This window comes from Danio rerio, chromosome 9 (assembly GCF_052040795.2).
Source record: "Danio rerio strain M-AB ecotype USA chromosome 9, GRCz13ab, whole genome shotgun sequence".
Classification (NCBI taxonomy): Eukaryota; Metazoa; Chordata; class Actinopteri; order Cypriniformes; family Danionidae; genus Danio; species Danio rerio.
The window spans coordinates 30,299,204-30,325,089 of NC_141029.1; the positions used below are offsets into that span (position 1 = coordinate 30,299,204).

Genomic DNA, 25,886 nt, shown 5'->3' on the forward strand with positions numbered 1-25,886 from the left:
TTGGCAATAAAAAAATAAAGTAGTAACTACAGTTTGAAGGAAAATATTGGAGTAAAAGTACAAATACAGCACTGTTTTTTTTAAAACATAATTAGTAAATTACATCTCCCAAGAAAAAACTACTCAATTACAGTATAATTGGAGTATTTGTAATTTGTATCTTTACACCATTGGTCTCTTGTACGTTATCTGTGCACCAGTGCGAGCATGAGCAATATGTTTCTGGCTGCAGTTTACTTAGCATTCATATGTGTCCTTAATAACAAGAGTTAATGTATTTACAAGTAGTTCCTTGAAGAAACTTTGTATGTCCGAATCATTCAAATCAAGGAATTATTTTTGCGGGTTAAAATTTAAAGTCTAATTAGAACAAAAATATATGATTTTATGTTTTAGCTTCATCTGGATATAAATGTAAATTATATTAGGGCATTATCAGTATAATGTGTATTATATTACTTTTAAGGTTTTCAAACTGTACAAGAATACAGGTTTACATGCTTTCAGCATGTCCATATTTTTCTTCCAGGGTAAATCCAAATGGACAGAAATGTATGTGTAAATATTATCCATGAATACTAATAAGATCTGGCTGTGTAGGAGTGGCCAATCAGATCACTCTTCTTCATCAGAAACTCAAATGTGTTTCTAATGTGAGTGGAGCGGGGGGAGTCTTTGAGCAAATAGCAGCGCAGACGGGGTGTGCGTGGGTCGATAAGACCTATATTTACTGATGGAGAAAGGGCTACAAATCATTCATAGGAGGAGTTCATCAGAGCATTATAGATACTCACTGATTCTCAGCTGGAGGGATTTGGGGAACAGTCATTTTCACTGCTCCCCAGGGGTGAGAGCGAAGGTCACAGGCTACAGACTAGATCGCAAAGCGCCGCCTGGTTTAGGGTGAAGTTGAGAGGAGAAGAGAGAAAGAAAAAGAAAGAGGGGGAAAGAAAGTGTGAGAGAGACAGTCAGAAAGTGCGTTCTCAGCGGGGTCAGCATTAGTGCTGTGTTGGTGTTTCTTGTGCCAAGAAAAAGAATAAACAGCAGAAAAAGAGGGAAGAACGTGGAATAAAAGGCAATGGAGTACACACAGGGGGCCAAGAAGGGCATGCATTTACAGTGCATTAAACAGGAATGGAGAGAAGAGGACGGATGGAGAAAGACAAGATTGCGAATTTGACCATTTCTCCTCTAACCTTTGCTTTTTTATCTGAATGTTAATCTGATGCTAATGTAACCTGCCTTGTAAGAGTAATTATGAAGCAAGACAACAAACACCTGTGCATTAGTGATCGCAGTGTGCATAGTAGTACTCTAAAATCATTGTCAGTTGCATGAGTTGACTTAAAATCTTATACAGAATAAATCTCATAATGAATGCTATAAAATGGTTCTTTAAATGTTATTTGTACATATTAATACATTGAAAAAAATGCAGGGTTCCACATAATTTTGGCATGTTGTCCCAACACAAATAGATTAAGTTAATTTAACAAATTTAGGTGGATCAAACATAAAGCAATTAATTTAAAGAATCTCAAGATTCGTGTTATTTTAGCAAATTTTTAATAGGTAGTTTGAACAAGCAGCAAAAAATATTATGAGAAGAAATAACAAAATGGGAGGGTGGCGGATATAGTTCTGAAACAGGGGAGAATGTGTTGGCAGGTATGCTTACGCATACACTGATTACACTCTGATTACACTCTGTCTGCACTCTGACTACTTCAAAATTGTTGATAAGCCGTGGTGGGCATTCCTCTTGCACCTAACGCAGTCGACCAAGCACAACAGACTGGGTCATCTGGCCAATCAGCACAGATAAGCATTGTGCTAAGGAGGGGTCTGGGAACAAAGGAGTCGCTGAACAAATCATATGGGAGTCGTTACGATAATTAGGTAAAAATAAATGCATATTATAAGACAATGAAGGGTTTATTAACCTTGCACGCCTATCAGATTGTTATTGGACACCCCCAAAACCAAAATATTACCATTTTTAATGCATAATAAGGTGTAATAATAATGTAATGGAAAATGAAATGCTATTTATTATTGTCCATCTAGCGATTTTCTAGTTTCATCATGACTCCACTGATACTACAAGTTGTATAACCATTAAACATTGACTAGTTTGTTTCTGCCCATATATATATGCATACACACATATACACACCTCATTAAATTTGAACTGAATACAGTGGTAATGTGAATCAGAAAGACACAAAGTAAGAAAATGCATGTACAGTGGCCTCAAAAATATGTTAAGATTTTACTGTTTAAACCAGACTTAAAGCTAATAGTTTTAAAAATAGACAAGAAAATATCAACTGAGGGAGGTGGCATAGTGGCACAGGGGGTTGAATGATTGTTTCACAGCAAGAAGGTCGCAGGTTTGAGCCTCGGCTCGTTCACTTGGCATTTCTGTGTGGGGTTTGAATGTTCTCCCCGTGTTCGTGTGGGTTTCCTCCAGGTGCTCTGGTTTCCCCACATCCCAAAGACATGCACTATTGGTGAATTGAATAAGCTAAATTGGCGGTAGTGAATGTGTGTGAATGTAAGAGTGTATGGGTGTTTCTCAGTGTTGGGTTGCGGCTGGAAGGTTAATTCTGCTGTGGCGACCCCTGATTAATAAAGGGACTAATCTGAAAATAAAAGGAATGAATAAATGAACATCAATTGAGATAGCATTCATTTCTAAAATTAGTATAATCCAAAAAAGTTCACATTTATGGATCATTACAGTAATGTGAAGAACTGCATTGTGTTTGCGCTTGTGAAAAACATTCATGTACTTTACTTGCATATCACCTTGAGACCACTAGGTTAAGCGCCATTGCAAAATTCTGGCTAACAGAAGTGAAGTTAGTGTCTAAATACAGTACCTTCTGGGGTACTGCGTACAAGATTTAAAAATCAGGTGAAGGTCAATGAAAAACCAGAACAGGTTGTCATGACTCAAGACAACATCAGACTAAGGTTAAGTACAGCGTTTAAAATAGAACCTGTGCAAATTTATCATATACTAAAATATTTATTATGTCCAGGACTATAGTTAATATGTTAGACATTTTCCTGGACATTCTTGGACAATATTTTGACCACTTAATATTTTTATTTTGGCTAACAAACTGAAAATCTGTCTGAGAAAAGTAATATTCAATGACCTGTAATGACCAATGCAATTAATTTTCCTGGTATGCATTTTGCTTATTTAATTTTCTAACTACACTGCATATTGGCTTCTAATTATTATTATGTTATGATTGTTTGGACCATTTCTATGAAGCCAATTTAGATGATTTGATCTATATAATGAATTTGGAAGGCATAGCTTGGAAAATGTACAACATTATTGAGATGTCCTGTGGAGACCAATTTAATTGCTGTGGCCTTTTACTAGATATGAAAGTCTTCTTTGCTTAACTTATTTTTCCTCTTTTGGAGAAATTATTACGATATTGATTTGGGATTTGTCTTTCTGATTTATCCCTATAGGAGTGTTTACTCATTCAAAGGCAGGCAAATTTGGGACTGTGCTGAGGTTACTAGGGTCAGCAGCATTGGGATTGGTCTTTCAGCAAGGGAACCATGGCAACAACTCACAGCATGTTAGCTGCCAGGTATCGACCTCAATAACTGGTGGAGCACCTTTAAAAGCAGTCGGAGCCCGAGCCCAGGAGCGGCCCAGATCAAAGGAGCAGTCCATCAATATCGTCTTGACTGTCAGCCCACAGGTAACTCTTCACCATCACCCTCAATCTCACCCACTGATCAGAGACAAAACCACTGTCAGTTTGGATTTGATTCAACTTTAAATTGTCATAGCACCCTTGTTCTTCCACCCGAGAGCACTGTGATAAAACCAAAGAAATGGAGGAGGAACAAATGAATAACTTTATATATATATATATATATATATATATATATATATATATATATATATATAAACATTTTACTTTTCGCAGATCATAGAATGCTATTTAAAAGAAATTAGGCATTGCATTTGTTGTCCCCGTGTCCCCTTCAATTTCAATTCAAGTCAAGTTGAGCTTTATGGTCATTTTACTAAATCAGTGAACATACCGTTAAATAAAATGTCATGTCCCACAAGACCACTTTTATTATTGGCCAAGTTTTGCAAATGATCAAATTAAAAGTCAGTTCGATAGAAACAGTGACTAGATTTAAAGCTTTTGTTCTTTAATCACTACCATGACCTGCAACCCACCCAGAACATAGGTGTTACACGAATCGGTAGAGATCTCTGCTAGAGCGCTGCTTCAGGTATTGACCAAATGCTGCTGTCCACATCGATAACCACTGCAGTCCAGCCGAGTGTCTCTGGAGCAGCACAAACGAGGCAGATAAAGATTCGCTTTTGCTCATTCAAGCTCATCTGAGCTTGTTTCCTTCCACACACAACGATTCTCAAGCTTTACTGTCGTTACTCAATAACATTGTGGTTTAAGTTGATAAATATTAACGTTCTTAACGTTTTTTTTTATTATTATTATTACAAAATGACACTATAAAACATGACAAAGAAGTGGAAGTGAGCTGTGAACTACACTGTAAAAAAATCGGTTAATTGATATTTTATTTTGTGTTTTCCGTTTATTTACTGTTGTGAATTGCATTATGGGACCTTGATATCTGCTATGACAACTTTTGATACTCAAAATTCAACTGTACACTTTACCAAAGTGACTTTTATTGACATTGTAGTAGTTTGAGACAAGATATTGTTTAAGAAATAATATATAGAGAACTAAGTTTGTAAAATAACATAAAATGTACCACCAGCCTATTACCAGGTTTTTGCAGCATAAAATACAACACCAACCCTGACAGTTTATTAATTCTAACTATTAAAAATGTTTGTAGAAGTCACTTCTTTAACTTTTCAAGGTTAAAAGTTGTTGGAAGAAAGATCAAGGTTCCATAATGCAATCTAACCTAAATAAGTAAAAACAAAACAAAAAAAATAATAATAATATGTATCACAAAACATGAAAACTGTAAGAAATATCTGCAAATTTACAGTGAAGATAGGGAAAGGCACCCTGGACTAAAATTCCCGATAAAGAGACAGGACAAAAAGGTATTTCTAAGGTGCCATTTACAATGTTTATCTGTTTTTCTCACAGACAACTCAAAGGCTGACTCATAACAATGAGGCAAGAAAGGATCATGCAAACCATCCAAATAAGCACTTGAGCATGCTCTGATTTTGCACTGTGTGTGTTCTAGGGTCAACATGATTTGTTAGTCTTGGAACAAGGGTCATGTCAAAAAAAAAAAAAAAAAAATCCCATCTTTCTGAAACAATTTAGCTCCAACAGCAATTACACTTCTGAACCAACTAATCAAGGTCTTTCAGATTACTATAATCTCCTGGCTGGTGTATAGAGCAGATTGAAGCTAAATTTTGCAGAACACTTTCTTTCCAGGCGTGAGATTGGTTCCCCTTGTCTTAAACAATAAGACATTGACTAGAATACAAGCCCAAAACACAGGGGGGGAAGATGTACTTCAGGAATAGTTTTGGAGAGCCCCATACTGTATCTGCAGATTTCCATGTTAACCTTATTTGAACAAGCTTTTTGAGGTTTTATCAATGGGCTGCTAGAAATCTACAAGCAGTTGAGTTTTAGTCAATATATAAAAACTCTGCAAGATCACGGCTTTGCAAATCCGACCTTACCCACCTCTGCCATAACATGACCATAACATGTAATTGGTTGCTGGAAATGGTGTTCCAGCAATATCAGTGTTGCCAGGTTGGAAATGTCAAAGTATCGTACCAGAACCTCAAAATGATTGTATTTGGAGGAAAATTATAGTACACAAATCAAATAGAGAGTATACAGATATTATCTAGACAAATGGTGTTTTGACACAATGTGCAAACTACCACAATGTGTTAAAAAACAACAACAACTAGGCGTACCTTGTTGAGAACATTCAAACTCCACCTCCAAGTTGCTGTCATTGGATACCTGCATGTTGCCAGATTTTGAGGGATTCATTTTGTGGTACGAAATGGATGCTGTCATGGAAATTTTAACCCACTATAAGATGTGCTTGCGCCCATTCAGAGTATCTGTAATGAGCTGATTTCGTGGCTTTGTTTTGATGAGATTAACTTTGAAAAAAACACATTCACATGACGCATTTGAATGGGGAAGAACAAGAACGGAAGGGCAAACTCCCCTGTCCTTCTCACCTTCATTTTCAGCATTTTTTCATTTATTTTATTGCTTAAATTATCAACCTCAACCTGAAAACTACTGACCTAAGCACAGTTGCATGTGGCAGGAATGTTAACTCACGAGAGAGTGCCAATCTCTACATTGTTTGGCTGAGAAGATGTAACGTAAGATGAGATAGAAAATGTGCATAACTCCATGTTCTCCTCACAAACAGTAGACAAAAGATGAAGCTAGATCGATAAGTATAGAAGCCCTAAGATTACAGAGAAGTATTTTTTAAATGCCTTAAAATTCAGAAATTATCGTACATTATTTGATAATTTTTTTTCATTATTGATCACACATCATACAGAGGTCGAAATTATTAGTCGATCTGGCAACGCTGATCAACATGCCACATTAATTTAAAATTGGTGTATCATAGAAAAGATTAAGCAAATTGTACATTGTAGGTAAATAGGACCAGGTCTTTTAGTTTTTAATTTGCAGTCGTCAATACCAAACTATCAGTCTATGATTAGCGCTTACACATCCATCAGTCAACCCTCGATAAGTCTTTAGAATTGCCAGACTTATTGGTGTTTGCTTCAGAGATACTGTCTAATAGCCTTGTATTATCCTCTCCTTTCAGGTCAATTCCATCTCCCTCTTTATCTGTAATGCCTGAAAGTTCTAATTAACATGTTTCAGTGTGTTGTTTTGCTCCTTCATCGCGTTCTAATTTGCCTAATGCTATGATCTCCCATTTGTGTTTTGTGGGCAAGCTAATTGAATCGCTTTTGATGTGTTTATATTTTTAGGGAGGGAGACCTGCCGTTAGTTTCATTGTGCAAACTGGTGCTAATTGCTAAATGAGAGCCAGTTAGCGGCAGCTGCTAATTCAGAGCAACACCGAGCAGATAGAATGCAATGGCGAACATGAGGGATGCACTCGAGAACTGAAGCTAAGGTGTGATGAAGGGGAAGGAGGCTTAATCAAAAGGCTTCTTTCTCCTGAGGGAGAGAAGGGGGTAGCGTTGCCCTCAGCTGGCACTTGCTTCGTTCCAATCTGACGAAAAGTGCTTCAAATGCACGACGAAAATAATGATTCTCAAGTGGGGGCTGTTGTCTCTTCATTCTGCTGGAAATCATCTGACAAGCTTTGCTGACACCGCTTGACTTCTCTTGTACCTTTGTTCTCACTGGTCTACAAAATCGTTTAGTGGACGACACCTCGGAGCTCAGCGGCCCAGCAAGTATTTGGCACACTGGGTCCCTCCTTCTAAGTAGCTCTTGTATGAAAGCAAAAGCCAGGGTTATTTCTTTAATTCTTTATTTCATCATTTTGTTCCTTGCAGCCGTGTTCAGGAAAAAAGGCTTTCCAGTACGCTCCCATGGGATGCTCATCTCCTAGCTTCTGTGCTAATGTGGCACTGTCAATTGAAGTGGTTTCTGTACCAGTTCCAGACTTGGCAACTCTTGTGGTACTTTTGCCTGTTTTCTTGGTCCTTGTTTTCTCTTGTGCATGAATGGATTCATAAATAAATGCACAGATTCTGCCCAAAAATAAAACCGTGCTCCCTGCGTGCCCCCCTGTTTTTTTTCTCGTTTTTTTGTGCTGTTCTTTTTAAGTGTGTCGACAGGCAGGGGAACGGCGCTCATTTCATTAGCATTGACATTAGCAGATGCCACCGCAAGCTTCAGAACTACAAAGGCTCCAGGGTTCAAAGCCACCCTGCCTGGATAAACAGATCCCCTGGAAAAGGAGAGAGCGAGAGGGGGAAGAAAGGAAAAAGATCATCGTAGTTCTTGCGTGGAAGGGTTGCCATGTGTTCTGATCATTTAGTGGCTTCTTGCTCTGCATTCACCCCCTTCACACTCTCCCCCCCAGCAGAGAGTTTATTCATTTAGATAAAACCCCCTGCTGACTTTGGTACATCTGGGCCTTCGTTTTCTATTACGAGTCCCAATTTGGTTCCATGTTGCTTAAATTCTGCTAAATCCACAGAGATGAATAAAAACATCAGGTCATATTTATGTTAAAGGCTGCTTTCAGCACTATACATGTGTTCCATAAGGTATGCAGTTGAAGTCAGATATATTAGCCCCCCTTTTATTTTTTTATTTTTTTAATATTTCCTAAATTATGTTTAACAGAGCAAGAAATTTTCCCTAGTTTATATGATAATATTTTTTCTTCTGGAGAAAGTCTTATTTATTTTGTTTTGGCTAGAATAAATGCAGTTTAAATAAATAAAACAAAAGAAACAAACAAAAAAAATTTTAAGGCCAAAATTTTTAGACCCTTTAAGCTATATCTTTTTTTCTCTATAGTCTACAGAACAAACCATCATGTTACGACCCTGGTTTAGGGTCTGGGACATAACATCAATAAAACACTGACGTAATAAGGGCGGGACCTGCGCTGTGACGAAAGAAAAAGTGGGGGAGAGAGAGAGATAGACCTTAGAAATAGTCATCTACTCCCTAATTGCAACTGGAAAACTCACTCTAAGACAGTGTAAGGCTTGAATCAGAGATCTCGCTGTCACTCTCTGACTAAAGTTCATTTTCCAGATCAACTTATTTCACGTGCCGAAAACCATGCACATTTTTAATGGCACCTTAAATACTGTTTTCTCCACATCTGTTTCATTATGCCTACCGTCAACCTCCGGAACACCCCCCGAAAACAACTACCAATTTCTCTTTATCACTTTACTCATCTTTGTCTTCCTCATCTTCAACCTCTTTTGTATTTTGCGCTCTCTCCTCCACTGAAACTGATGCATTCTCCACAGGATTCACACTGTGATCGCCATCATGAATGTTCGCTGGCACAGTTCACAACGGCCAGTTTCTTTCTTCGTGTTTGTTGGGACAAGCACAGACCAAATGATTGACTTGATGACAAATCTTGTGGGTGGTAATGAACACCACTTAGTCAAAGTCATCAAATCGGAAATTAAGTGCGAGGTCTAGATCAGCGTCATTGTTTACAATTATGTAAACAGTGTCTAAATGAAACGTGTTTTAGTAAAAGAGAAGCAGCACCAATTTGATTTTTTTTTTTTTAATCGAGGAGACCAGTTTACCGAAGCAAGACAGTGCTTGTTTGGGACGTTCGAGAGAGTGACTCGTTTTGAGGGCAATGAAAGAGGCATAACTGGAGTGAGGACGCCTTCCAGTAGGATTCTTCATTTGTATTCTCTACTGTGCTTAAAAAGATGACTATTACACTATTCATTTTAGATGCAGAAAAAATATTCTCATGTCCCACAATTTCATCCACAGCTAAACAGCAACTCTCCACACTCACTGCAGATGCCACTTTTACACCGTGACGTCGTGTGAGCGAGCTCAATCCTTGTACCTGTCCCAGCCATGCTTCCCACTCATAAAACTACACAACCCCTACAACTCAATTCCCCCCCTAAAAACAACACACAAACACACAGATTTGCGAACGCAACAACTTTTATACAATGACTTGCCTGATTACCCTAACCTGCCTAGTTAACCTAGTTCACCTAGTTAAGGCTTTAAATGTCATGTTAAAGCTGCATAGAAGTGTCTTTTAAATATCTATTTAAATATTATGTACTGTTCTCATGACAAAGATACAAGAAATCGGTTATCAGAAATGAGTTATTAAAACTATTATGTGTAGAAATGTGTTGAAAAAATCTCTACAATAAACAGAAAATTGGGAAAAGAATAAACAGGGGTCTAATATTTCTGACTTCAACTATATAAAAAGTGACACTTAATCCCATTTTGAATAGGGAATTTTTGTGCACAGGGACATACAGTATTTGCTGCATTTATCAGTGTTTTTTATTTCTTTCCAAATTGGAAATGTCTGCTTTTCTGCAACCACCCACTTAAAAAATCCCAGCCAAATTACCCACTAATGAACCCCAGAATCATATGGTAATTTAATTCTTGTTTAAAAACATTTTGGAATTTAAAAAAAAAAAAAAAAACATTGCTAAGTGGGGTGTTTCTTCATTGTGTAGTAATTTGCGAATTCTATTAAAATTTTCCCCCAGTCTTGTGAAATCACAGTGGAGCCATGCAAATTTTGATGTCACCCTGAGAATTACTGTCCGAATAGTGCTAATGTATGTGTTTCTGAATGAGCTGTGGCTCTAATTTCATAGCACTGTGGTTACTCCGTAATACAGTGGTCTCCCTGATTTCCATACACAGTGTTTGCAATGATTTAAGGCTTGATGAGAGATGATTAGGTGACAGGCTTATAATGAATAACTGTGCGCTAGAGGGACACAGAGGAGAATGCATTGCTCTTCTCCCCACTGTTTACAGGATCTGTGAGATCGCAATCTAATATGCGATTAGCCCCTCTGTTATTTATTCTTCAATTTGGAGGGATTTTTATGTTTTGATAATATAATGTGAATTATTTATTAGCCTAATCTCCACATTTCATCTCCTATACATGTCATTTTGTTCTCAAAGACAAAGATATATCATTAGAAAATAGAAAACAGAATTTGTCAATAAAACTGTGGGTTTCACAGGACATTTATTATAGTACATTTCTTTTAGACTTGTGAGATACTGAGAGATTTTACTGCAAGCATTGAGAGCAAGAGCTGCTGAGCCACTTCACAGTGTCCCAACTGACCCGGTCTTAAATTAAAAGCGTCTCTGTGTAGCCATGGAAATTTGTGGTAATTAGACCTATTTGGCAGAGGTTAATCACGACTGACATGAGCAGATGAAAAGGCGAATAGTAAGCACTGCTGATGCAGCTGGTAACCTACACTGAACTCAGCGGGTAATTTTGTTCGCACTTGCCAAACACTCAACATTGTGTTGCTTGTACATGCTACTGATGCATAAAAATATACATCCCCTCTAGTCATATGATGTTGGTTTTGTTGGACAGTATGCATTTGTTTAATGTTATTAATTTAGCTATTACTTATTACATTATTATTATTGTATTTTTTTTCATAAATTATAATTAGCCATGCATTTTACATTATATACACTAGCACTTATTTAATTTGTGTATATTAAAATTTAGGCTCTGTTTCTGGTCATTTAAATTGGATCCCATGTATAATTACTTTTTTTATTTCAGACTCAAAGCAGATGCTTGGCAAGTGATTTATGTATTGATCAATTCCAATATGTTACTGCTACCTTTACCACTTTTATCTCAATCACTTCTACTACAAAAAGTGGGAAAATATTATTATTATTAAGTGCAGCAATCCACATAATTTTATTATTATTTTACATTTTTTGGTTTTAAGTAAATTGACTTTTTCTAGAAACTTTATTTTTTTTCATATTAAAAAAAGCTTTGCATGGTTTAAACAACTTACAATCACTGTACTTTTACCTTTATTTTGTATTTGATTTTTCACTTACTAGATATTTTGGATCTCTCTTGCCATCACAAGAAGCCATCTAAGGCCTAATGATGTGTGGTCATGTACACAGTTTATCTTCAGTCCAGCAGTGTAATGAGTGTGAAGAGCTCCACTGAATGGGCCCGCTGGGCCAAGGGATTCCATTAGCAGGAAAATGGGGTGGCCATTTCAGCTTCTTTGTTCACAGCTCAGCAAACAGATGTTTTCTTGCGTATTCATCAAGTTGCCCAAGCTCATGAAGTGCATGATGCTTTTGGATATGAGTTAATGCAGAATTGTATGACTCTGGGAAACCGACTGAGCATCATAAGATTTGCCCTTTCTCTGAAAGGACTGCATTCAGTATGGTTGGGTGCTGATGGATTTAGTTGTTGTTGTTTTTTAATTAACAAACTCTTGATTCAATTTGATTGATTTTGGTATATTTCCCTTGCATTATCTGTTTAGTTTTAAATTTTGATGGAAAGATTTACGCATTTTTGTAACAGGGTTTAATAATTACACACTGTTAGCAATTTATTAAGCAATAGATAATAGTTAATCCATCACTTGTTAAGTATTAACTCTACAATATTAGACAATAGTAGGTAATTTATAACTACAGCTAAAAATGCTGTATTCTTGACTTATAAGAACATGTATAATGTGCTTGGTGACTGTATCGTCATACTTTAATGAGAAATGTTTTGTTTCTATAAGCACTCCATTATTCACAATGCAGTTATTTAACTGGTGGTTTTTAAGCTCATTTAGAATGAGTTAGTAAATGATTATTAAACTATTCAAATTTACATTTATATGCCGTATTATTGAGGTATATGGTAATAGTTACTCTGTTTTGTAATAAATACTTTATTAACACAACTTCATGCAGTTTTAAATGACTATTAAAGTTTAAATTCTGAACAGACCAAAGAGAAAAATGAAGGACAAAGTGATTTATCTAATCACAATTAGAAACTTTTTAGAATTGTTTTGTATAAATATAAAATGACTCTACTGTTTAAACTCTGTTGAATAGTAGTTGTCGATCATTAGGGATTTGCAAAATGTTTTGTTTCTTTTTTCCCTTTTCTGCAAATGTTAAAAAACGTCTAAATTATATTGTGAAATGTCTGATATTCTTTCAAATATATTAGAACTAACTTGGTTTTTTAAATGCCTTGTTAATGATCATATTATTTGATATATGAGGGGCAATGGGTACCACCATGTTCCAGGAGAGATTAGGGCTGCTGGATTTACAACATGTTAAGGCATAATTTTCTCCCAAAATTCATGAAAGAAAGTGGCTGTTTAACCAAGAAAATCAGAGTAAACTTTCAAATGATTTAATCAGTATATATAATACACGATTAAAGCAAGATTAAAGAATCGTTTAGTTATATTTAAAAATCATTATTACTGCCATCTCCATAGACATTGACGTGTACTTACAAACCATAATGCTTTGCTGGCACCTATTTGTATTTTAATATCTAAAATAGGCCTAAAATAAATGTTATGTTAATATTTGTTTGAAAACCCTGATAAATTGCTACTTAAGCACAGCATGCCTCTTTCTATGTTCCATCATGGGGAATCAGATTTCAATGTAGCAGTTGATGATGTGTGTTCTGAAAGTTCTAATCACAGCAGTGAGATTATATGCTACAAGGACCTGCCTAGACTGATCACACCAGTGTGATTGTACATGTGAAAGAGATTCAACTAGTTTTAAGGCTCATAAGAGTCTGTTGTTTTTGAATTAGATCTCAGTGATTGTCTAGTGTTTGTTTTTTGCTTGCAGCCCTACACTGCTCACTTGGAAACACTATTTCTTTATTTCCATTACTTTATTCATTTTTTTACATGCAAAAGTTGAAAGTCAGAACAGCCTGAAACTGTGTTAAATAAATCATAATAGCTAGTAGAATAAATATTACAAGGTTGCAGTACAGAGGAAGCCGTTAGCAAATTAGCAAGTGAGTCTAACTCATTCATAATGTGTTTTCCCCTGTTTAATGTCCACGAGGGTCTCACTGTGTGCATATATTGATGAGCTCAAATGCAATATGATGCTATGTTTGTGCTGTCAACACTTGTCGTTGAGGTTTGGCGGTGCTTCCCCTAGTGTAGTGCTAATGGAGGATGCTAAAATGAGATAATTAGGGAACCAAATAATGCTGCACTTAGACAACCACTGGGGGTACAAAGGAAGGATGCGTATGTGTGTAAGTGTTGGTTTGGATGCAGTGGCTAGGAGTGTAGAAGAGGGATTAACAGAACTGATTTAAAGGGATTAGCAAGTCCCACTGAATCCAAGGAGCCGCCAGAGCCCCCTACCACATGCTCCTCAACTCGTAATCCTTTTCAAGTGTGCCACAGAATTGGTGTTCCCTGTAATCTGCCCGATTCATATGATGAAACCCAATACACTTGACAACCTCTGTGAACGAGGGCAGACAGAAAACAATGACTGTAAAATGCCGCTCAGCCAAAGCTGGATTAGTACAGATGCAAGTGTTCTACTGGAGCTCCTTTCGTAGTTGGACTTCATGGAGGTACACTGTAAAAATAATCCATAATATTTATGGTAAAAAAAAAAAAAAAAATTGCAGCTGAGGTTGCCAGAATTTTACTAATAAAAATAGTTTTTTACCAAGCCAGGCTCATTCTGATATACATTTCTAGAGAGTGCCAAATATGTCTCAGGAGCTACGTTTTTTATTTTTATTTATTTATTTATTTAATTATTTATTAATTTTTTGCAGTTTTTGTCTTTGCAAATCCCCCAGAGGTTGCTGTGTACACATTTTGAGATCTCAAGTTTCTCTCTCGATTGCCATTCGTACCTGCTCTTCTCACATAAATCCAACAGAGGTTGCTGTTAACTGACTGATTGACTGACCCACCTTCTTCCTTTCCTAAACCTAACCGACAGTTTTAAAAAGCAATCCAGAAAAATAAAGGCCCTCTCCTGATTTTTACCATGTTTTCAGATTTTAACACATCCTAACCCATAATTCACAATCTCCAGAATCATAAATAGGGCTCTGTTTTTAGAATGAGCCTGTGTTGGTTTTTTGGTAAATTATCATATTTAGTAAATTTACAGTGTTATACATCAGTGATTTGAACATCTACACATTGCCTGATTTTTATCATGTTTTCAGATTTTAACACATCCTCACCCTGTTATTTACTTGTTTATTTTATCTTTTGAATTCTTATTTTCTGGAACCGTTCTTTGCCAGAACCAAACGCTGTCGTTGTGGTCAGCTTCTCTCTGTGTCTCAAGTCTGCCGACGTAAATGGTGAGCAACTGGCCAAACTGTTAACAGCGGTATAGCCGTCCACATGAAGGTAAATAGTCAGCTTGTAAGCCCAAAAAGGAATGACACTATACTGCCCCGTAGCATTCAATTCAAAGATGAGATGCACCCATACATACCACTGGCTACATAATTCACAATTTCTCCTGAAACGTATATAGGGCATTGTTTTCAGAATGAGCCTGTTTTTTTTTTTTTTTTTTTTGTTAAATTATCATATTTCATAAATTTACAGTGTTATACATCAGTTATTTTAACATCTACACATTGTAGTTTGTTACACAGACAAAAACACAATTGTTTGTGTGTGGTGATGAGACAGTCACATTATGAACCAAAGCTCATCACAAACAAATTTTCCCACATGCAGAGAAACATACTAGACTAAACACCATCCATACATTAACATTATCCTAATTTGACCCAAATTAGATGTAAAAAAAAAAAATGTTGATGTACATAACTATAAAAAATAAAAAGAATCATAGTAATGCCCATGGCTTGACATTAACACCCGCCAACCCACCAAATGCAGGTAGATTTCAGCTGTGGTAGGTTAGAAACTCCAACTTGGTACTTTGGCTGGTTAAAGATAGTTTTTAAATTGTAATTTTCTTAAAAAGCAGAGTTCAACAATAAGAAAGGTCCAATGTCCTAGAGCACAGCGTTATTGTGTTCGCGTGAGCAAAAGATAGGTGGATACATAATGAGAAGAAGATTGTGCATGCAGTGAGATACAGGCGATCCTCCCTCAGTGCTTCTCACCACTGATGTCATGCGCTTGAGTGTTTAAAAGTTTCAAAAAGAAATGCTTACTTGCATGAAGCATCCATACCTTGAAACGTAACTGGTGTGATCAGTTCTCTTAGATATAGACTGGATAAAAAGCAACACTTAGTACAGCCACAGTCCTTTTGCCATCAAGAGCTCCAGATTTTTTTAAATGTCTTTTTTTAAGCATCAGCAGTTGCTTTCACTTTAAACATTTTTGAACATATATATTAAATATATATATACCAGATATTATTATTGGGCCTAACATTGACTGTGCGCACTTGCCATCCTTTCATTATCGCACATGCTATATTTTTCACCTGCTTTATTTTGCTTACATTTACTTTTGTTAATATGGTTTAATTAACATAATTTACAATAACATTACTTTAATATGAGATTACCTCTCCATTTATGTATTGGTAGTCTGGACAGACTACTGTAAATAATTCTTTAAATGTCATTTTTTGTTGAATAAAATGCGCATGTATCTAGCTATATTTATCTTGTTTTGACACATAGTTTAAAATTTTGTGTTAAGGCTTTATTTATTTATTTTTGGTGTGGCTAGAGAAAAATGGTCAATCCTTCGTGTTTAGCCCTGAAAAGTCATGTAAAATAAAAACTAATTGCAATGTGACACTAGGAAACCATTTGCTCATGCTCACTGGGCAAGCTCATACACAATACACAAAAAGTGAAATGAATGAGGAGGCATGTGGAAATAACACACTGTCAAAGTCAAATTGGATGTATATAAAATATTTTCCCAATTATAAAATTGTGGCTACTGAAAAATGGCAAGTGATTAGTAATGTTGAAAAACTACAAGCCACAGTGGCTGGTGATCAAAAAAGTTAATGTCAAGTCCTGGTAATGTCAACAAAAAAATGTTACGTGTCATGTAGGGAACTCATTTATTCATTCATTCATTTTCTTTTCGACTTAGTTCCTTTATCAACCCAGGGTCGCCACAGCGGAATGAATCGCCAACCTATCCAGCACGTTTTTACACAGCGGATGCCCTTCCAGCCACAACCCATCTCTGGAAAACATCCACACACACTCATTCGCACACACACACTCATACACTACGGACAATTTAGCCTACCCAATTTAGCCTACCCAATTCACCTGTACCGCATGTCTTTGGACTGTAAGGGAAACCGGAGCACCCGGAGGAAACCCATGCGAACACAGGGAGAACATGCAAACTCCACATAGAAACGGCACTGACCCAGCCGAGGCCCGAACCAGCAGCCTTCTTGCTGTGAGGCGACAGCACTACCTACTCCGCCACTGCGTTGCCAATTGTAGAGAACTCAAGGGCATCAATTTATGTTATTTACCATATTAAGGTAACTATTATTATTATTGCTAACCCAGTTACAGTTTTGTACTGTTGTATTTTTTACGTTTTTTTTTTTTTTTGCAGTTGAAATGATGGCCTTTTTTATACAGTGTTCAGTACAAAAGGCTCTATGTGACACCTGTTTTGTTTTGACAGTGGATACTACTTGTCCTATATTTGTGATACATGTCTCTAAATGCATTCATACCTCATGCTCATACTAAAAGGGAGGGTGTAGATCTATGTTAATGTCCCCTATCCATCATGTGGATATTAAATGGCAATCACTGCTGATAAGAGGGGCCTGAATGTGCCTACAGCCACTTAGAAAACAAAAGGAATGTGTGTCCATCAACATTAATGGGCCAGGGATGCATATTCAGTATAAAACATACATTAGTGCCTCAAATGGAGCTGGGAGGAGGCTGTCCTTGCTATTTGAGCAAAATGGGAAATTTAATTACACGACCATTTGGCGCAAGCAATGGTAACATCACTTGAGGCACCGCCAAGTCCCATCCCTCTTCCCCTATCCAAAGGGAAGGTATTGAAGAGGAGCGATTGGATGGCTTGAAGACCAATGGAGTCTCAGGTATCGTTTTAATGTGATGGACTGGAGGACTCGTGGTGCCTGTGGTAATTATTTTGCTGCTGTTCTTTTGGGAGTTGGGTGGCGGGGCAGCTGTAATTAACGCTTGGCTGATGGATCCGGTGACTTCCTGCTCTAGGCGTACTTCAGGGATGGCACAAGAATAAGAATAAGCATTGTCTCCAGAGAGCAAAACCTCTATATAGTGGACCTTTAAATTATTACAGAGTGAGATGAGTGATGCCGCATAACCAGATAAAGCCTTCTAGAGATGGTATGATTTTAGCAATCTTATAAAATCATTACAAATCACACTGTGCAACATGGATCTAATAAACCCGAGTAGAACAGTATGTAGACTGCATGACATCTACTGAATCCAGACCACAATGCAACCTTTTGGTATGTGCATGTAAGATGAGTCACACTTTAACAATTGTGGATTTTTTGTATGCATCAACAAAAATAATGGAGGAGTACAATATCGTCCTGGTCATCCAGCATTGATTTAAATGGTAATTTTTTATATTGCAATTTTATTGCGGTTGTAGCCGCACACACTACAGAAAATGTTTGTGACATCTCTTTGGTTTCAAGATCACTGAATCTTACTCAAGACCATTGAATCTTTCTCGAATATGACAAGTAAAATCCCCAACAATGCAAAGCGAACATAAGAGGTGACTCTTTTAAAAACATCACCCCAAAAAGAAACTCCTTTGTGGAAAAAAAAAGGTATAAGTTGTACAAACTATAGGTAGCCAAAGTTGTTTTTGACGATCTGCTGCAGTTCAAACTGAGCATCAGAATGTGGAGGAAAGGGGATTTAATTGACTTTGAATGTGGCGTGGTTGTTGGTGCCAGGTGGGCTGGTCTGAGTATTTTAGAAACTGCTGCTTTACTGGGATTTTCTTACACAACTATTTCTAGTGTTTACAGAGAATGGTCAGAAAAAAGAAACTATTTTGTTGATGTCAGAGGTCAGAGGAGAATGGCCAGACTGGTTCAAGCTGATTTAAAGGCAACAGTAACTCAAATAACTACTCTTTACGACCGAGGAATGCTGCAGAGTATCTCTAAATGTACAACATGTCAAACCTTGAGGCAGATGGGCTACAGCAGAAGAAGACCACATCGGGCGCCACTCCTGTCAGCTAAGAACAGGAAACTGAGGCTACAATTCGCGCAGGCTTACCAAAATTGGACAATGGAAGATTGGAAAAACGTTGCCTGGTCTGATAAGTCTTGATTTCTGCAGTGACATTCAGATGGTAGGGTCAGAATTTGGCTTCAACAACATTTCATTAGTCACCAGATCTCAATACAATTAAGCACCTTTGGGATGTGGTGGAACAGGAGATTTGCATCATGGCTGTGCAGCCGACAAATCTGCAGCAACTGCGTGATGCAATCAAGTCAATATGGACCGAAATTTCTAAGGAATATTTCTAGTATCTTTTTAAATCTATGCCACGAAGGATAAATGCAGTCCTGAAGGCAAAAGGGGGACAACCGGTACTAGTAGTGTGTACATAATAACATGGCTGGTAAGTGTATATTTTATATAAAAATGCATAAAAAAAACATGGCATATATTTTTTATTATCCTTTATATAGGATAATTTGCCCAATGGTAAAAGGTCAGGCATGTTTTACTTACACTCTTGTAATTGTAAACCACTGCAATCCCTTATTGTTTATTTAGGAACACAACAGGAAACTTTTGAATGCTCACAGCAATTTGAACTTTTCCAGTGCTTATTTGCCATTTTTGGAGCTTGGCATCGTTTGCCCACTTTATCTTTCACTGTGTGGAAAAGAGCAGTAAAAACATCCTCCTGATAATTTTTTTCCCGTACCTCAAACAGTACATCATGGTCCTCGAAATGTCAAGGTTACGAGTTTAATTCTCTAGGAACTGCAACAATTTATGCCTTGAAACTAGCAAATGCATAAATGTAATTAATTCTGAACACATTCTCAACTTTTTCTTATCAATAACCTGGAATTGGAAGGGTGGCACAATGGCTCAGTGGTTAGCACTGTCACCTCACAGCAAGAAGGTTGCTGGTTTGAGCCCTGGCTGGGTCAGTTGGGATTTCTGTGTGGAGTTTGCATGTTCTCCCCATGCTGGCTTGGGTTTCCTCCAGGTCCCCAAAGTCCAAAGACATGCACTATAGGTGAATTGAATAAGCTAAATTTGACGTATAGTGTCTGTGTGTGAATGCGAGAGTGTATGGGTGTTTCTGGGTTGCTGCTGGAAAGGTATTCACTGCGTAAAACATATGCTGATAAGTTGTCAGTTCTTTCCGCTGTGGCGACTCCTGATAAATAAAGGGACTAAGCCAAAAAGAAAATTAATGAATAAAAGTTTAAACTGCATACGTATTACTTTTTTGTGAACTGTCCCTTTAAGACAAATATTAATTACACTTTATCCATATTTGTTTAATATGAAACTAAGCTGTTGTCATTAAATTCATATGCCAAATGAACACACAAGTGGACTGACCACAGACTGATGTTTAATTGATTCAGAGGTTAACGATCCAGGCTTAGCAATGCGCTGTTAGTTTTTAAATGTCAGATCTCTCAAACCTGCCCTTTGTGTCAGCGGCAGAGAATGGGAGCGTGTGTGGATATACGCGCACAGGTTAAGTTGTAACTATCTGCAAAGGTCTGTCATAGAGCACATTGTTACAAGACCCGTCAGTGGTTCAGCCTAATAACACCGAGCCTAATTCATGTTTGAAATCAAAGCCATGGCAACATTTGAAGCGCTACCCTCGTGACAGCAGGAAACTCTTTGGTCTTAGCTCAGTGTCCTCAAAATGTCAGATTTTTATCTTTTTCTGAATGTCCACCCAAAGTTGCGGAGAGGAAGGTTTCAGGCCATGGTGAGAAAAATGTTCCTGTGGTTAAGCGTTGTCTTTTTTTTCTTTGAGGCTTTCTGGGAGAGAAATGCATTTAATGACCTGTGAAGGTGGGTGGAAGAGAAACACATCCAAGTGATCAGATAATATCCTCAGCAGGACGGTCACAAGCTTTGCCACAGTCACATTTATTTTGGCCTCAAACACACTTTAGAAACGTCTGTGTCATATCAATGCATGCTGAGGCTTTAGCAAAGCATCCCAGGGTGAAAGGAATCAAGCATTGTTCGCTAGTTTTATCTTACCCTGTCTGTTGCTCAAAGGCTGCTCAACAGGAGCTTGGCCGTCTCTCTGAAAGAATGGCCTACATGGTACGTACTGACGCTGTTAGCTAATGAGTGCTTTATTTAAACCACTCACACATGCTAAGGACATTGAAGCTGAGGTCTCCAACAGCTTTGTGGGCACTCAGCATGCTGGGGATATGAAAGTGGAAAGTCTTATTTTGACATGATGATCGTGTTAACCAGGACTGCTTTGGAGCCACAAAGCGAGATACTTTTAGCCTTGAGGGCCACAGTATTTATTTTTAAAGTATATCTTTTCTGTTAATACAGTGTTTTGGTTACTGGAAAATATGTGAAATCAGAATGGCAGCAGGATTGTGCATTATTCAGTATGGTATTTAGCATGCCTTTTAAATGAATTAATTTCTCAAAGAGATGTTACACATACGGCTCCACTGAGTTTACACTACATGTTGCTTTGAAAATCTATCCTTTAGGGTCAGAACTCTTTTGAGTGCTTAGAGATCATTGGAAAATTTGTTTCATGTTGTCTTCTTCAGAGCTGCTGTAGAGCTGTTTGGTTTAAAACCAAATCTCACTGGGCCGCACCAGGTGCCACTCCTGTCAGCTAAGAACAGGAAACTGAGGCTACGATTTGCATAGGTTCATCAAAACTGGTCTAAGTCTCGATTTCTGATGCGACATTTGGATGGTAGGGTCAGAGTTTGGCATCAACAACATGAAAGCATGGATCCATCCTGCCTTGTATCAACGATTCAGGCTCGTGGGGGTGTAATCGTGTGGGGAGCTTTTCTTGGGACACTTTGGGCCCATTAGTACCAATTGAGCATTGTGCCAACACCACAGCCTACCTGAGAATTATTGCTGACCATGTCCATGCCTTTATGACCACAGTGTCATGGCTACTTTCAGCATGATAATGCACCATGTCATTAAGGGCAAATCATCTCAGACTGATTTCTTGAACATGACAATGAGTTCACTGTATTCAAATGGCATCCACAGTCACCAGAACTTAATCCAATAAAGCACCTTTTGCATGTGATGGAACGAGAGAGTCACATCATGGATGTGCAACTGGCAAATCTGCAGCAACTGCGTGAGGCTATCATGTCAATATGGACCAAAATCTTTAAAGAATATTTTCAGTACCTTGTTGAATCTATGCTAAAAAGGGTTAAGGCTGTTCTGAAAGCAAAAGTGGGTACAACCCGGTGTATCTAATAAAATGGCCGTTGAGTGTATATCACAGCTTTAAACTGAAGTGGTTGTTGCATTGTTATAGTTGGTGTAAAATTGTCATGTAAATCTCTAATTGCAATAATTTTATGTTGCAGGGCAGAGCTTTAGCCTGGTCAATGTGATATACTGTAGAAAAGGAAAGCAATGCTGCTATATTTTACAGTGTACATTACTTTCTTCGACACAACAATTATGGAGATGGGATTTTCATCCATGCGTTCCAATTGCCTGACTGTGTTTTCATATTAACGGCATATTGATCTCAGATTGCTGGAGCATGTTATTTGCCTAGATACATAATGGCCATCATGGCTCCATTTCTACTGCAATGGTATCATCTGCCTTCTGAGACCACAAGACTAGAATAGGAAGGTTTATCATACCAGAGTCTGTTGTAGCTGTACTGATCTCACAAGCTCATATTCAGCTGAAGACGGGAGCAAGGGTAACAAAATATTTGCTGTGATCTGTCATTTTGGTAAGTCTACTTTTGAAAACATGCTACATTATTGAACACTATTGAGTGACTTGTATAACAGCATGATGATGATGATTATTATTATTGCTATTATAAAAATATATATATTTTATATGGACATTTAACATTTTTATGTGTCATGCAAAGGATGCTGACAACGAGGTTGAGGAGCCATTTGCAGGTTTATTACTGGAATGGTCAGGCAGGCAACAGTCAACAGGGTCAAACCAACACAATCTCACGGCAATTCGTAACTTTTTCATTTAGTGGCTAATTCGTACAAATTCGGACGATCTAATTCGTAAATTTTAGTATGATTTGCGTATCCCCCAATGACGGTTGGGTTTAGGGGTGGAGTTAGGTGCCATGCCTCTTTTTTTAAATCGTACATTTTCTTACGACTAAACTCGTATGAATTCGTACGAATTAGCCACTAAACTGCCCAAACGTAAAATACTTACGTTTTCTCGTGAGATCAGGCTGGGTTAAACAGATACATACAGAGAATCAAGAGTCGTGGTCAAAGAAAAGACGACTGGTCAGTACCGGCGGCAAACAGCGTAAACAAGGCAGGAGTCAAACATGACAAGGCAAGAGAAGCGCATCGTAATGTATACTAAACAGATAAACAAGACTCATCCAAGATATCTGTGTGAATGCTGTCTCTATAATGAAACTATGAAGAGGTTCAGCTGTGAGTTTGTGTGTGCATGCATAATCAAAGAAAACCAGAACAGGTGTGTGTGTGGTGCTTGGTGGTATTTGTAGTTCAAGTGAAAGTGATTGATTGCTGGTGACATTAGTTTGCAACTAATGTGTACAAGTCTGATGTAGATAGTGTCATGCAGCTACATTTGCAATCTTCTCTTTTTTTCCCTCTTAAAATGAATAAACATTGCTAGTTTTTATCATGTTGTTTAAGAAAAAAAAGTCAGAAGTGCTAGATATATAAAAAGGACAGATTTAGAACTTTACAACTTGCTATTCTCAGTTTATCACATGCAGTGTGAGTTCATATGTCAGGTTTGTGGGTTTATATCTGTCAATTCTGTAAATTTTTCTTGCAAATAAGAGCAAATAAACAACTAGCAAATACATTGCATCACATGAGAAAAAAGTTTGATTTGCCACAACTGCAAACTTGCAATTGCTAGAGAGAAAAAAAAGCTAAAAAGTCACAATTACCTTTTAAAAAGTTTTTTTATTCAGTTGCAGGAACTGGTATTCATAAGTTAGGGCTAGGGTCATTTGATTAAGTCAGTAAGTTGTTGAAATTTTAGTTTAGGTCACAATTCATTCTATTAACTACTGGCATGTTACCTGCCTAATAATAAGATATTAGCTGTTTAATAGTGGTTATAAAGTATGAGCTTATTCTGCATCCCTAACCCTTCCCAAAACCTAAACCCAACTTCTACCTTACTAACCATTAATAAACAGTTAATTATTAGTTATTAAGCTGATAGTGATAGTTAATGGTTTATGTATTGTAATCTAAACTAAAGTTTTACCGATACATCTGTGGAATTCAGTAACACTTTACAATAACAGTACATGAATTATGATGTATTAATATGTAAACTAAACATTATTATGAATTAATGATGAGTTAGGGCGTTCGCTAATCATGAACTAACTTTAACTACAACATGAGTCATAGGAATTTATGTGTAAATAACGGCTACCTTAGTCTCTTGTTAGTTCATGTTGTTAATTAATGTATTAATTACCACATTTAAGTTTAAGGTAAATATAACCAGCATGAACTCATAAGCTGTTAATGTATAATTGTGTCATGACTTTACTTGGAGGGGCACAACATCATTAACTCATCTTTAATAAACTCCTGTGTTTAAACTGTTCATGTTGATGTTGACAACACTTTGTTATTTAGTGTAATAGACAGAAATGCATGAGGGGTTGATGGGTAGTTAAGAATGGGTTAATTATGATGTGCTCCTCTAAGTAGTCACAATATAATTATATATTAACAGCTCATGAGTTCATGATGGTTAAATAAAGCATGAACTAATACATTAATTTACAAACAATCATGTACTAACAATTGATTAAGGTAGCCATTTTTCACACATGAACTCATGTGACTCATGTTGTAGTTAAAGTTAGTTCATGATTAACACATGCATTAACTCATCATTAGTTCATAATAAAGCAATGCTCAGTTTAACACATCATCATGCATGTACTGTTATTGTAAAGTGTTACCTAGAATTGTAATAGTCTGTATAATGCACATTTCAAAGACATATTTCAGTAGCATTGCATTTTATATTTGAATTTATTTTAATTAAGAATAAAAATGTGTTGTATCTGTAAGTTTTTGAATAGACATGGCTTTAGAAATTAATATATTGTTTGTTTTATTGCCATATACTGTAATGTGTTCTGACATGTCTGCCGGTGAGCTGTCGTAGCCTTAAGGCTTTTCTTGCAACATGCTTTCTTGCATAACATTTTTTTTAGTGTAGTACTCATGCAAATGATCCTCTTTGGTCTTTGTGTCAAAGCTTAATCCCTGAATCCCACAATTTCAAGCTTGCGTCTAGTATAAATAGTTTTAAAATGGCTCCGAAGACCTCTGAGTGTCATTCTGCTGCACGTCATCTCATTGTTCTTGAAACATATTGGGCATGATTAATTGCATACATATTTTTAATCATGTTTTCTTTAATTAATGACTTTAATTGACAGCTCTACTTGTAATATTTTACCCCGACACTAATGAAATGTCACGCAGATTCAAGAAAACGATTCCTGATGTAGTTTGGTTAGTTAACATAGCTGAGAGCTGCATGCGTGCAACATGGGTATTTATAACCCTCGCAGCAGAATGTTAGACATCGATGGATCATGCTCCGCACAGAAAGTGAATGAGGTAGGCCAAATTAATTGAGACAGCGAGAGATCTGCGCTGTTGCTCAGCCTCAAGGGCGAGTGGCCAAATTTAAGTCAGATTCCATTGAAGACGCCGTGTAGCCTAATTATTCTGGGCTTCACATCTGCTTGTGTGTCTAGGTTGCTTCTTCTGTCTTTTCAGTTTAGTGAACCTTGGAGGCCCCTGACTGTTCTGAAGAATCCTCCCACTCGCTGTAACACACATACACACACATTTGCAGACAGTAATGAGAGGCAATCCATGAAGAGAGACAGAAAAAAAAGCATGGCAAACTACCCACAGCCACTGCAACTTTCCTTACTGTTCATCGGCAGAACGTTTCCAAACTGCATTCCGCCTCCACACCTCATGTCTCTTCGCACTGCCTGTCTTCCCATGATCCCTCACTCCTCCCCGAACCTCCGCCGCCCCCCTCTCCCATCCTCCTCGCTGATGTTT

General features: G+C 37.3%; 1 long non-coding RNA gene across 1 annotated transcript in view; it reads left to right on the forward strand.

Annotated features, from left to right (window-relative positions):
• The window catches only part of LOC147842401 (uncharacterized), a 143,105-nt gene that overhangs the window by 105,581 nt on the left and 11,638 nt on the right, over positions 1-25,886 (forward strand). The window contains exon 2 of the long non-coding RNA XR_015499614.1: positions 3,499-3,737. This is a non-coding gene — a long non-coding RNA (uncharacterized LOC147842401). The remainder of the gene's footprint in view (positions 1-3,498; positions 3,738-25,886) is intronic.